Below are 12,100 nucleotides of genomic sequence, written 5' to 3'. Positions count from 1 at the left end.
AAACACCATTCAGAAGATGTTAAGACCCATGAATTGCAGCAGGAAAGAAAAGACAGATAACTAGTCAGCCAGGTACATGCTGTGCCAAAAATGCACTACAGCCCCCACCCAATTCTGCCTAACCCTAGAGCTGGGCTGACACCAACCTGATGAGACAGGCTTATAAGATCTCAAACTAAAACAGAAACTCCTGAACTGGGTTCGTTCGAACCCAGGAAGCAGCAGTAAACCATTAAAGAACAGATACGTTCTTGAGGTGAGGCAGAGTTTCAGAAAAATGGAATGCTGGTAGAGCACAGGGCCCAAAGGAGCAAAAGTTAACCTAAGCCCAGGTAGAAACTTGTTTACTAGAGTATTAGGCATGGGTCGTGGCAACTATTCTAACCAGAGAAATTGGCTCCAGTGAGAGCGGGTTAGCAATCCAAAGTACGGCATGCATAAGGCTGGTGAAATTCAGGGTGATTGAAACAAAAGCTTCAGAACCAGAAAGACCACATCTGGGGGTAGAGCACAAAACTCTCAAGAGATGAATCTTTGTAAGAGTGAGGCAGAACTACATGGCAGTTTTAGAAGATCTGTTAGTGCTCAGCAAGAGCTCCAAACGGGCTATATGCAAAGATGCAGGCTGTAGTCTCAGGAGAGGAGGTTCACAAGTCATTCAGTCCAAGACCCCAAACTGTGTTCTCTACTAAAAGGAATCAAGTCCCCCTAGAGAAATGGCTGACTCCATGTACGGTACAGTATATTGATCCAAACATCTTTTTGGCCAGAAAGCAAGGAAGCCATCAAAGTCTAACAGGATCATGTCAAAAAGACAGGAGAGTCAACTTGAAGAGATAATTACTAACCTCGATGAGACAATGTAAGCATCCAAAACAATAAAGACTGCAATGGCCTGAAATACATCAAATGCAAACAATAATCTATGAGTTCACAATGGTATTCAGAAAAAAACTATTGGTCACTAGAGGGAAGGTTATTAGGTTACTAACTTACTACTCTGAAAAGTGACTTAAAAATGAGAGGTAGGGTGGAGAATTAGCTATTTATTCAGTTTTTCCCTTACAAACATACATTTTTAGGGGGATTGAAGAAGATGAAACAAATCTAAAAAAAAATGGAGGTAACTGCTTAATCTGCGGGTTGGGTACATGGAGGTTCATCATATTTCTTTTGTGCATATTTAAACCCCCTCCAAAAAAAGCACAAGACAGAATGTGAGCCAAGCAGCTTAGGGTTTAGGCAAGGCTTCTGCCTACAAGAGACACTAGGATATGAGGGGTAGTTTTAGCCCTGATGGGCTGAGCCAACTGGAGGTACATAGCGGGTACTAAATTGCAGAGGTATCATGTTGCCCAGCACTTGATCGAATCCTAGATGCTAGGACTGTTTGGCAGCATGCTTCCTAGGTAGTGGATCTAAGGCTACCTATAGAACTTCCTTTGCAGTCATAATTCGCTCAGAAACTACAAAAGGGCTTGCTCTTGAAAATGAAGTCTGTCTTTGTCTATTTCATGCTGCTATAAAAGAATGCCACAGACTGCATAATTTATACAAAGAAAAAAAGGAATGAAGGAAAAAAAAGGAAGGAAGGAGGGGAGGAGAGAAAAAGGGAAGGAGGGAAGGAAAGGAAGGAATGGAAGGAAGGAAAGGAAGAGAAGGGAAGGAAGGGAAGAAAGGAAGGGAAGGAAGGGAAAGAGGGAAGGAGGCAGGGAGAGAAGGAGGCAGGGAGAGAGAGAGAGTGGGAGGGGAAGGGAAGAGAAGGGAGGAGAAGGGAAGAGAGGAAGAAAAGGGAGGAGAAGGGAAAGGAGGAAGGAAAGGAAAGGAAAGGAAAGGAACGGAAAGGAACGGAACGGAAAGGAACGGAATGGAAAGGAAAGGAAAGGACATTTATTTCTTACATTTCTGGATGCTAGAAATTCCAAGGTTGAGGGGACTGCATCTGGTAAGGGTCTTCTTGCTGCATCATCCCACGACAAAAGGCAGAAGGAAAATAGACTGCAAGAAAGCAAGATGACAAAAGGGGCTAAACTCTCTTTTATAATAAACCCACTCTGTGATTACTTATCTATTACCACAATAACAACATTAACTCACTCATGAGGGCTCTCTTATTAGGCCCCACATCCAAACTGTTGCATTGAGGACTGAGTTTCCAGCACATAAACTTTGGAGAATGTATTTAAACCACAGCAGAGCACTTACGTAAATTCAACCAAGTGGAGCTGGGAAAATCAAAGGCATGAGAAAGATAGCAAAGGCTAGCAGAGAAATATGCGCAGGTAAGGAAAAAAGTCACAATGAATCCTGTAGTGCAGGCTACTTTATCAAAAGCACCTAAAAAAGATCTCATTAACTGCCCCAACTCACTTCCACCCACATCTAAAGGGCCACACACAGCGCCACCAAAGGCAGCACAATGAGAACAGCATTCTCCTCAACAGACGAGCTGTGAGTATCCATACACCCGACTCAACAGCTCCAGAACAGCCCTAAAACAGCTCCTCCCTAACCACCACTCAAGTCACCAGCTGGGAAAGTATCCAGAAAACCCAAATCCTGACACACCACTACCAAACAACTTAAACAGCAAAGAACAACCCATTTAAACAGCAATGCCAGCTGCCAGGAAAAAAAGGAACAATGAGTAGAGGAAAAGCAGACCTCTTGGGGTCTACCAAGATCCAGTCTCTCAGCTTCAGCACTTTCAAATGCAGAATTCATACACCTCTGGGGCCTGTGGAGCTCCACAAGGCATGTTGTCCTCAAAGATAAACAAGCAGGCAAGCTGGCTAGAAAACCGCTAAGGGTATTATTCTTTAAAGAACCTTTATAGGGTCAAAGAGGAATGGGTCTTACAAGCTATGTGTATTCCCCACAGATTCTGAGGATGATGTCAGTATCCCTTTCCAGATGTGTTTAACACTTTGCGGTCACTTGTATTCCTGCCACTGAGTGCCAGTGCTTTGCTAATTTGCACTGATGCTAGCTCACGCTGACCCTGGCTCCCTCGATCTGGTTACCATTAGCCAAGACTGTCATCCATACTGTACCCTTTCAAAGAGTCCTAAAAACAGCTCTTCACCTACTCTTCCAAGACGAGTAAAAATGTCTGCCAAAGAAATGAGGAAAAAAGATTCAGAGAGAAAAAACAATTAACATACTAACAAGAGAGCAAAAAGCGAAGGGGGAGGAGAAACTAGGAAAATCATATATGGGCTCACACCTATATCCAAAGCGGGCTAATATTCTTTTGCTTATGTCTGAATAAGGCACCAATTTTAAGCTGCTAATGAAAAAAAAGAAAAAGAGAAGCAGGCCCAGGCCAGGCACGGTGGCTCACGTCTGTAATCCCAGCACTTTGGGAGACCAAGGCAGGTGGATCACCCAAGGCCAGGAGTTGGAGACCATCCTGGTCAACCTGGTGAAACACCATCTCTACTAAAAATACAAAAAATTAGCCAGGCATGGTGGCACATGCCTGTAAACCCAGCTACTCAGGAGGCTGAGGCAGGAGAATTGCTTGAACCTGGAAGGCAGAGAATGTGGTGACCTGAGATCATACCATCACCCTTAAGCCAGGGCAATGAGAGCAAAATTCAGTCTTAAAAACAAAACAAAACAAAACCAAAAAAAACATAAAATAACTCAGACTTAATTAAATATAACCCTAGTGGTATGACTATTGGTCAACAATAAAAAAGATGGATTACTCAGAACAGAGATAAGAGTCCTGTAAGAATCCAAGAATCTTACCTTCTATTAATGAAAGAAATCCTTTCCTTCAAAAGTAATATCCTCTCAAGGCCAGGAATTCCACTAGTAGACAGCCTTCTTAAAAAACAAAATTCCTGGCTGGGCATGGGTTCACGCCTGTAATCCCAGCACTTTAGGTGGCTGAGGCGGGAAGATCACCTGAGGTCAGGAGTTCAAGACCAGCCTGGCCAACATGGTGAAACCCCATCTCCACTAAAAATACAAAAAGTAGCCTGGAGTGGTGGTGGGCACCTGTAATTCCAGCAAGTTGGGAGGCTAAGGCAGGAGAATCGCTTGAACCCAGGAGGCAGAGGTTGCAGTGAGCCAAGGTTGCACCATTGCACCCCAGCCTGGGTGACAAGAGTGAAACTCCATCTCAAAAAAAAAAAAAAAAAAAATTTCCTTTGGGAAGGCCTTCTACATAAAAATCTTCAACATGAGACTGGAAAAAAGGGTATGGGATCATCACTGGACCTTTGGCTTTTACAGCTCGAACTATAAGGACAAAAAGAAAAAGGGATATCATTTAAACACAATATATAGAAAAGAATAATTACTGAATCTGTATTGGTCTTTAACTTTTACATTTTGATCTTTAATTCTGTTATTGTAATTGAGTCCAAAGAAAAATAGTATGAGTAAAACAAAAAGAACACCAAAAATGCTAATATTCTGTTTATCAAAGTCTGTAGTGAAATATCCCATTAAATCCAAGTGCAGTGACTCACACCCATAATCCCAGCACTTTGGGAGGCTGAGGCGGGTGAATCTCCTGAGGTCAGGAGTTCGAGGCCAGTCTGGCCAACATGGTGAAACGCCAACTCTACGACAAATACAAAAATGAGGCAGCCGTGGTGGCAGGGGTCTGTAATCCCAGCTACTTAGGAGGCTGAGGCAGGGAGAATTGCTTGAACCCAGGAGGTCAGCTTGCCATGAGCTGAGATCGTACCTGAGATTGTACTGCACTCCAGCATGGGTGATAGAACAAAACTCCATCTTAAAAAACAAAAAACAAAAAACAGCTAGCAGGTGACATAGGTGACATTTGCTATGGGGAGACTAGGGATATGATCTTGCTGCAATCTTTCCATTTTATTAAATCTAAACAGTGTGATTCCATTCTGTTTTATCCCCACTCCACTCCAGAGCCAAAACAAGAAAATCAATTATTTCTATTTCTTTAAAAACATATCTAACTAAGTCATCTAATTAAAAGATAATATGCACGGCTCCATACTCTAAAAGAAAACTTGTTATGTCCTGCATATCATGGACATTTGATGAATGCTTGTTCAGTTGACTGGTGTAGACTTCAATAATAACCTGTTCAATGCATTATGCCAGATAAATCTGGCATGTCAAAAGTAGGACAAATATTGTTCTTTCAGTTTTGTCTACCTATAAGTGCAATATTTACATGTATTTATAACGGGTTAATAAAAAGAAAATGAGTTTCTTATTCTAAAGAGTATGAGAATTTTGACAACATGAATTCTCCTGTCCGAGGACATAATTAATACTCAGAGGCATATTACTTCATGTGGAAGCCACCATTAAAAGAAATCAATGTTACACGTTAATTACTTCACATAATCTTCTAATCTGACTTAAGACTGAAAACGTACCTCACGAAGCTGATTTATCAAGTTGTAAATCTTCACCTGTTGAATTCATAAGTTCATGTCTGAAAGGTGACAATAAATACTTAATATTCACTAGTCAATATTCAGTAAAGTAATATCCATCAGTACATATTTAACATTTCATCACCAAGGGTGGGTGTGAAAAGAAAAGACAGGTTGGGCACAGCGGCTCATCACGCCTGTAATCCCAGTAGTTTGGGAGGCTGAGGCAGGCAGATCATGAGGTCAGGAGATCGAGACCAGCCTGGTCAACACGGTGAAAACCCATCTGTACTAAAAATACAATAATTAGCTGGGCGTGGTGGCAGGCACCTGTAATCCCAGCTACTCGGGAGGCTGAGGCAGGAGAATTGCCTGAACCCAGGAGGCGGATGTTGCAGAAACCATGATCACATTACTGCATTCCAGCCTGGGTGAAAGAGCAAGATTCTGTCTCAATCAATCAATAAAAATATAAGGAGGAAACATTTACTGTGTATTTATATGCCCGGTATTATGTGAAGCACTTTACTGTCTTATCAGATCTTTGAGATAGATCTTCAGTTCTCATGACCACAAAAGAGGACACTAAAGCTCAGACAGGAGAACAGACATGGCCAGCCTGTGTCCCCAGTGCCTATGGTCTTACCACTAGGTTACAGTGTTTTCCAGGTATCACATATTGTGAGATATTTGCTTTAAAATGAACCAAAAAAAAAAAAAAAAAACCAAAGGCAAAAAAGCCATAGCTATTAAAAAGTGGGAGAAATACTAAGAGAACCTTAAGCACATAACTGAAAATATTACGGAAATGTTACTGAATTCATTAGCAAATTTAATTCTAGATTTTCATTGAGAAGTAGGTTATATTACCCATGATGAAAAAAAAATATTCATTTTAAGTATATTAACATAAATACCATCAATATAGTTTATCATGTTTAAATGTTCACTTAAAGTAATTCAGTTAAAATTCTGCATCTCATACAATTTTATAGTTTGCTAGTAGGTTACAAGTAAATAGTCATCCAAATAAAAACAGTAAAACACATGATGTTTTCCACTGGTTGTTGCTCTTTTTAGGTGAGCATTTGATATATACCAACAGACAGAGGATAATAACTGCTAACTTCTTTCATCATTATATAAAGGTGGCTTCAGATTAGAATCATATAAGGGCAATGATGAGTTTGAAATCTAACGTCAATTCAGTGATGCATCAAGATAAAAAGTAGAGACAATAGGGGCACCTTGGTGAGTACTGAACTTTTTATTTATTTATTTATTTATTTTGAGAGGGAGTTTTGCTCTTTTTGCCCAGGCTAGAGTGCAATGGTGCAATCTCAGCTCACTACAACCTCTGCCTCCCGGGTTCAAGCGATTCTCCTGCCTCAGCCTCCTGAATAGCTGGGATTATAGACATGTGCCACCATGCCTGTCTAATTTTGTATGTTTAGTAGAGACAGGGTTTCTCCATGTTGGTCAGGCTGGTCTCGAACTCGTGACCTCAGGTATCTGCCTATCTCGACTTCCCAAAGCGCTGAGATTACCGGCATGAGCTACCGCGCCCAGATGAATTCCAAATTTAACAAAGCAGACTAAGAGAAATAATTCGTTTTAAAAAACAATATTTGGCCAGGCATGGTGGCTCACACCTGTAATCTCAGCACTTTGGGAGGCTGAGATGAGTAGATCAGGAGGTCAGGAGTTCAAGACCAGCCTAGCCAAGATCGTGAAACCCCGTCTCTACTAAAAATACAAAAATCAGCCAGGCATAGTGGCTGACATCTGTAATCCAAGCTGCTTGGGAGGCTGAGGCAGAGAACTGCTTGAACCCGGGAGGCGGAGGTTGTGGTGAGCTGAGATCACGCCACTGCACTCCAGCCTGGGTGACACAGCGAGGCTCCGTCTCAAAAAAAAAAAAAAAAAATTCAATGAAATCCCTAAGATCCAGGGCTTTGCAATAAATATGTAAATAAATTCCCAATCTCCATGTTGAGAGTTTAAAAGAAATGCTAACTAATAATTAAAGAAATACAATTTTTCCTTAGCATTGCAGCAATCTAGAAACAAAGAATGTTTCCAATATTTAGACACTACAAAGCACCTGACAAGGAGAAACATGTAAGGAGGCATGACTCACCGGCAGCCCTGGGCCTGTCCACGATACCCCCATGATGAAGAGTAACTCCACTGTGTAAATGCTCATGAACACAGGATTACAGGACTTTTCCAGTTTAGACATACCATATTTTCTTTCAGACAATTCTTCAATTTGTTTACGTAGATCAGCGATACAATTATTCCATTTCTCTGAAAATCGAGCAAAAGTTGATTCTCAATAATACGTCCCTATGTCAGAGCAGCACTAACATATAATGACTTATTTCATATATTTTATATTCTAACAATCCACATCATTTTACTGCTTTCAAAAAAAAACTTCCCTTTTTTGGTGGTTTAGAATTGGTTTAATGGGAGATTATTAGAGAAGCTGAAAAGCAGGAGGGCAGAGGAGTTCAATCAAATTAAACACGGTAACAGGAAGGCCACAATGAGGAGGTCTCCAGGGGTCTTTTAGCAAACTTCCTGAAACATGTCTCAGCTGTGTGAAATAAGACCGTACAGCAGCCGGGTGTGGTGGTGCAGGCCTATGATCCTAGCACTTTGGCAGCAGAGACAGGCGGATCGCTTTGAGCCAAGGGCAACACAGCCAAAACCCCACTCCCCATCCCCACCCATCTCCACCAAAAATACAAAACAGCCGGGCACGGTGGCGGGCGCCTGTAGTCTCAGCTACTCAGGAGGCTGAGGCAGGAGAATCGCTTGAACCCAGGAGGCAGACGTTGCAGTGAGCCGAGACCACGCCACTGCCAGCCTGGATGGCAGAGCAAGACTCCATCTCAAAAAACAAAAAAACAAAAAAACAAAAAAAACACAAGGTTAAGGGGGGACCCCAGACCTTACAGATACAAGTTTAAGAGGGACTCCTAAGCAAAAAATGTAAACCCTTTTTTTCCCAATCATTGAAACACCAGGAGGGTGTAATAGTTTTGCGGCTTAGCTGTAGTAGGCTGATGCCCCCAAGATGCCCACATCCTAATCCCAGGAACTGGTGAACATAACCTTATATAGCAAAAGGGGCTTTGCAGATATAATGAAGTTAAGGGTCTTTGGCTGGCTTGTACCGGCAGGGTTGATGTACTCACCCGGATCCTTATAAGAGCAGAGCAGGTGATGGAGAGCGGAGGGAGGTATAGTGGGAAACTCCAGTCATTTGAGACAGGAAGCACAAGCTGAGGAGTGCATGCCGGCTCCAGGGCCAGGAAATGGATTCTCCTGCAGAGCCTCGGAAGGCACCGACCCTGCTCCCACCTTGACTCAGTGGGACTTACTGTAGAATTCTGGCCTTCAGAACTGTAAGGGAATATATTTGGGTTGTTTTAAGTAATTTGTTGCAGCAGCTACAGGAAACTAGTATTGTAGTGAAGCCTCAAAACCCACCTGAAGGGGCTGGGCTCGGTGGCTCATGCCTGTAATCCCAGCACTTTGAGAGGCTGAGGCGGGCGGATCACTTGAGGTCAGGAGTTCGAGACCAGCCTGGCCAACATGGCAAAATGCCATCTATACAACAAACACAAAAATTAGCCAGGCATGGTGGGACATGCCTGTAATCTCAGCTACTCAAGAGGCTGAGACATGACAATTGTTTGAACCCGGGGGGACAGAGGTTGCAGTGAGCTGAGATTGCGCCACTGTACTCCAGCCTGGGTGACACAGCGACGCTCCATCTCGGAAACAAAACAAAAAAACCCCTCCTGAAGAAGGTTTCCAGTTCCACCAGCAGTCCCCCACCCAACCCCCAGAAGCAGACATTCTCTTGCTGTGGGCCATGAACAGGCAGAAGGAAGTGCCTCTTCACGGCACAGGCCTACCCAGGAGAAACCCAAGGGAAAGCACTGCCGGGCTGACCCCTCTGCTAAGGCCATATTCTTCTCTTTTTTTGCAGCCCAGTTTCACTCTGTCTCCCAGACTGGAGTGCAGTGGCACAATCTTGGCTCACTTCAACCTCTGCCTCCCCAGTTCAAGTGATTCTCCTGCCTCAGCCTCCTGAGTAGCTGGGATGACAGGAGCGTAGCTTGCCTAGCTAATTTTTCTATTTTTAGTAGAGATGGGGTTTTGCGATGTTGCTCAGGCTGGACTCGAACTCCTTGCCTCAAGTAGTCCACCTGTCTCAGCCTCCCAAATTGCTGGGATTACAGTAGTGAGCCACCGCACCCAGCACTCACCAATACCTTTGATGGCAGGCTTTTTCCAGGGCATCAGTCCTGGTCTGGTCTGGCTCTGCCCCACTCTCCCTCTCACCTAGTTGGAATCCCTAGCTACTTTTCAGTAGAGGACAGTGTATACCCCAATCCTAGCTTGGTATGGTTCAGATATGCATTTAACTCATGGAACCTGGCTGTTCCCAAGGCCCTGAAGAAAAAAAGGGTCTCTCTGTGGGTGTGATACAGGATGGGTCTGTCCCCAGGACCCCGTGAGAGGGAAGTCCAATGTCCCACCAGGTTGGCAGGGCTGGGGAACGGAAAGTATTATGGTAGCCCCAAGAAGAAAAAGAGGCAGCAGAGGCAGCAGGACATCACTCCCATGGAACTCATGCCACTGCCTGAGTGAGTGGAGGGAGGAGTGCACCCAGTGACGTCAGGGGGCAGAGAGGCACGGTTCCAGGGTGGCTTTCCCCCTCACTTCCTGCCATGTTACTCTGATCCCCACCAGGTGACCCTGCCCACTTTGTGCCCAGGGTTGCCGCTGGGGCCTGTAGCCAAACACAGCTCCCGATGGTTATGGCCCCAAGAGTGGGGCAGAGCAGGGAGTAGTCCCGGACAGAGGAGAGGCAGGGGCAGGAGGGAGTGGGACTCAAACTGAAGGAGGGGGTCCTTCTCATGGGTCCTGCTTTTGGGCTTCTCCTTCTTTACCCCTGGGTTGATCACTCGGGGAAGAAATGAGATAAGGTTTCTCACCCTCAGGCCCAAGGGGTTTAATTACGGGGCCCTTAGGGAGGTGTGAGCCCCCTGAAAGGATGCAAGGTTTTGTTTTGTTTTGTTTTTTGAGACGGAGTTTTGCTTCTATCACCCAGGCTGGAGTACAGTGGCACAATCTTACCACACTGCAACCTCCACCTCCCGGGTTCAAGTGATTCTCCTGCCTCAGCCTCCAGAGTAGCTGGGATTACAGGTGGCTGCCACCATGCCTGGCTAATTTTTTGTAGTTTTAGTAGAAACAGGGTTTCACCATGCTGGGCAGGCTGGTCTCGAACTCCTGACCTCAGGTGATCCAACCGGCTTGGCCTCCCAAAGTTCTGGGACCATAGGCGTGAGTCACTGCGCTCGACCACAATGCAAGGTTTTGTGTGGACAGCGTGTACATGCCTTTCTGGGAAAACAGTCCACAGCTCCTATTCTCAGCAGGCTCCAGTCAAAAAAGGTTAGAACTCTTGCTACAGAGCTGTGAGAGCAGCTAGGTGAGGGGCCTGGCAAGGGCACTCTGGGGACGACCTGGGTACTCCTGAGCCCACTGTCCCCTAGGCAGGCTGCGCTGCTTGGTATTTGCAGAGCTGGGGGGTCGGGCACGTGGGGACTGAGAAATTGCCCTGAGATGACCCACAGTTCTCAGCTGGGAAGGGAGGGGTGTGTCTTCTGCAGCGTCCTCCATCCCTAGAGCCATGGGGCCAGGAGAACTGGTCCTTGCAGCAAGTCAAAAGTCTATTATTGACTCCCTCCCTGGCCATGTAGACAGTGAACCAGGGCACTCATATCAAGTAAATGCCTTGGTCCCTGTCACCGAGGTGACCAGTAGGCATTCCCAGGTGCAGTGAAGGTCCTCACACCAAGATATGCACCTGGTCACCTGAGGAAAGAGAAAGGACTATCCGAGGGGATGGGGCAGAGCTGGGTGTGGAGTGGACCTTGTGGGTCTTGGTGAGTGGGAGGGGGAGCAGCATGAGCCAGGCCTTGAGGCAGAAGGACAACCAGGAGACAGCCTGGAAAAAGTGCTGGACCCACAAGGGCTCAAGGCTGGCCAGAGGGGGAGGTGGGATAGCCTGTAAAGTCTTGAGGTCTTAAGATTGGCCCTGGCAGGAAGAAACCAGGTAAGGTGGGGTGTTACCTCTACCCTGTACCCTGGGGGCCAGGTGCAGGCCAGAGCAGGCCAATTACCAGGCCCTTAGGGAGGTGTGAGCCCCCTGAAATGATGCAAGGTGTTTTTGTTTTGTTTTGTTTTGTTTTGTTTTTGAAGCAGAGTTTCGCTCTTGTCATACAGGTTGGCACCTTTGCCCAGAGCAGGTACCATGATTTCTGGCTCTGGGTGTGACCTCAGTCTGGGGAAAAGCCCCAATCCTCACCAGGACCATCTGCCACCTAGACTACTTCAGATGCTGAGCCCAAGCCAGAGGCAGGAAGCTGGCCTGATGCTTGGGGTATCCCGACAAAGTCCCTGGTTCCCCCCAGCTATGGGGCTGAAGGGGAATTATAGCCCAAACCCCAGATGCTGGTTCTCAAACTAACACTGAGCCCTCAGTGCCCACAGGGAGATAGAATCAGCACACTTTCCAGATGGGGAAATGGCTCAGAGAAGTGCAAGAGCCTTGCCCAATGCCCCAGACCAGGGCTCCAGGCCCAGAGTGTTCTTTTGTCACTGTGTCCAGAGGGCAGCAGCTGCTCTGA

At 45.5% G+C, this 12,100-nt stretch overlaps 1 long non-coding RNA gene across 1 annotated transcript; it reads right to left on the bottom strand.

The window, feature by feature from the left end:
• Window positions 1-3,735: 3,735 nt before the first annotated feature.
• LOC112620772 lies at window positions 3,736-7,969 on the bottom strand. Its single transcript, XR_003118590.1, has 3 exons — window positions 7,626-7,969; window positions 5,382-5,440; window positions 3,736-4,251 (listed from the first exon to the last, which is right to left on the bottom strand). It is a non-coding gene; the product is annotated as an uncharacterized LOC112620772 (long non-coding RNA).
• Between the last annotated feature and the right edge of the window lie 4,131 nt (window positions 7,970-12,100).

The sequence above is a fragment of the Theropithecus gelada genome, chromosome 3, assembly GCF_003255815.1.
Source record: "Theropithecus gelada isolate Dixy chromosome 3, Tgel_1.0, whole genome shotgun sequence".
In the NCBI taxonomy this organism is placed as follows: domain Eukaryota; kingdom Metazoa; phylum Chordata; class Mammalia; order Primates; family Cercopithecidae; genus Theropithecus; species Theropithecus gelada.
The sequence above is the reverse complement of the archived record's forward strand: the minus strand, read 5'-3'. Positions and strand labels throughout refer to the sequence as shown.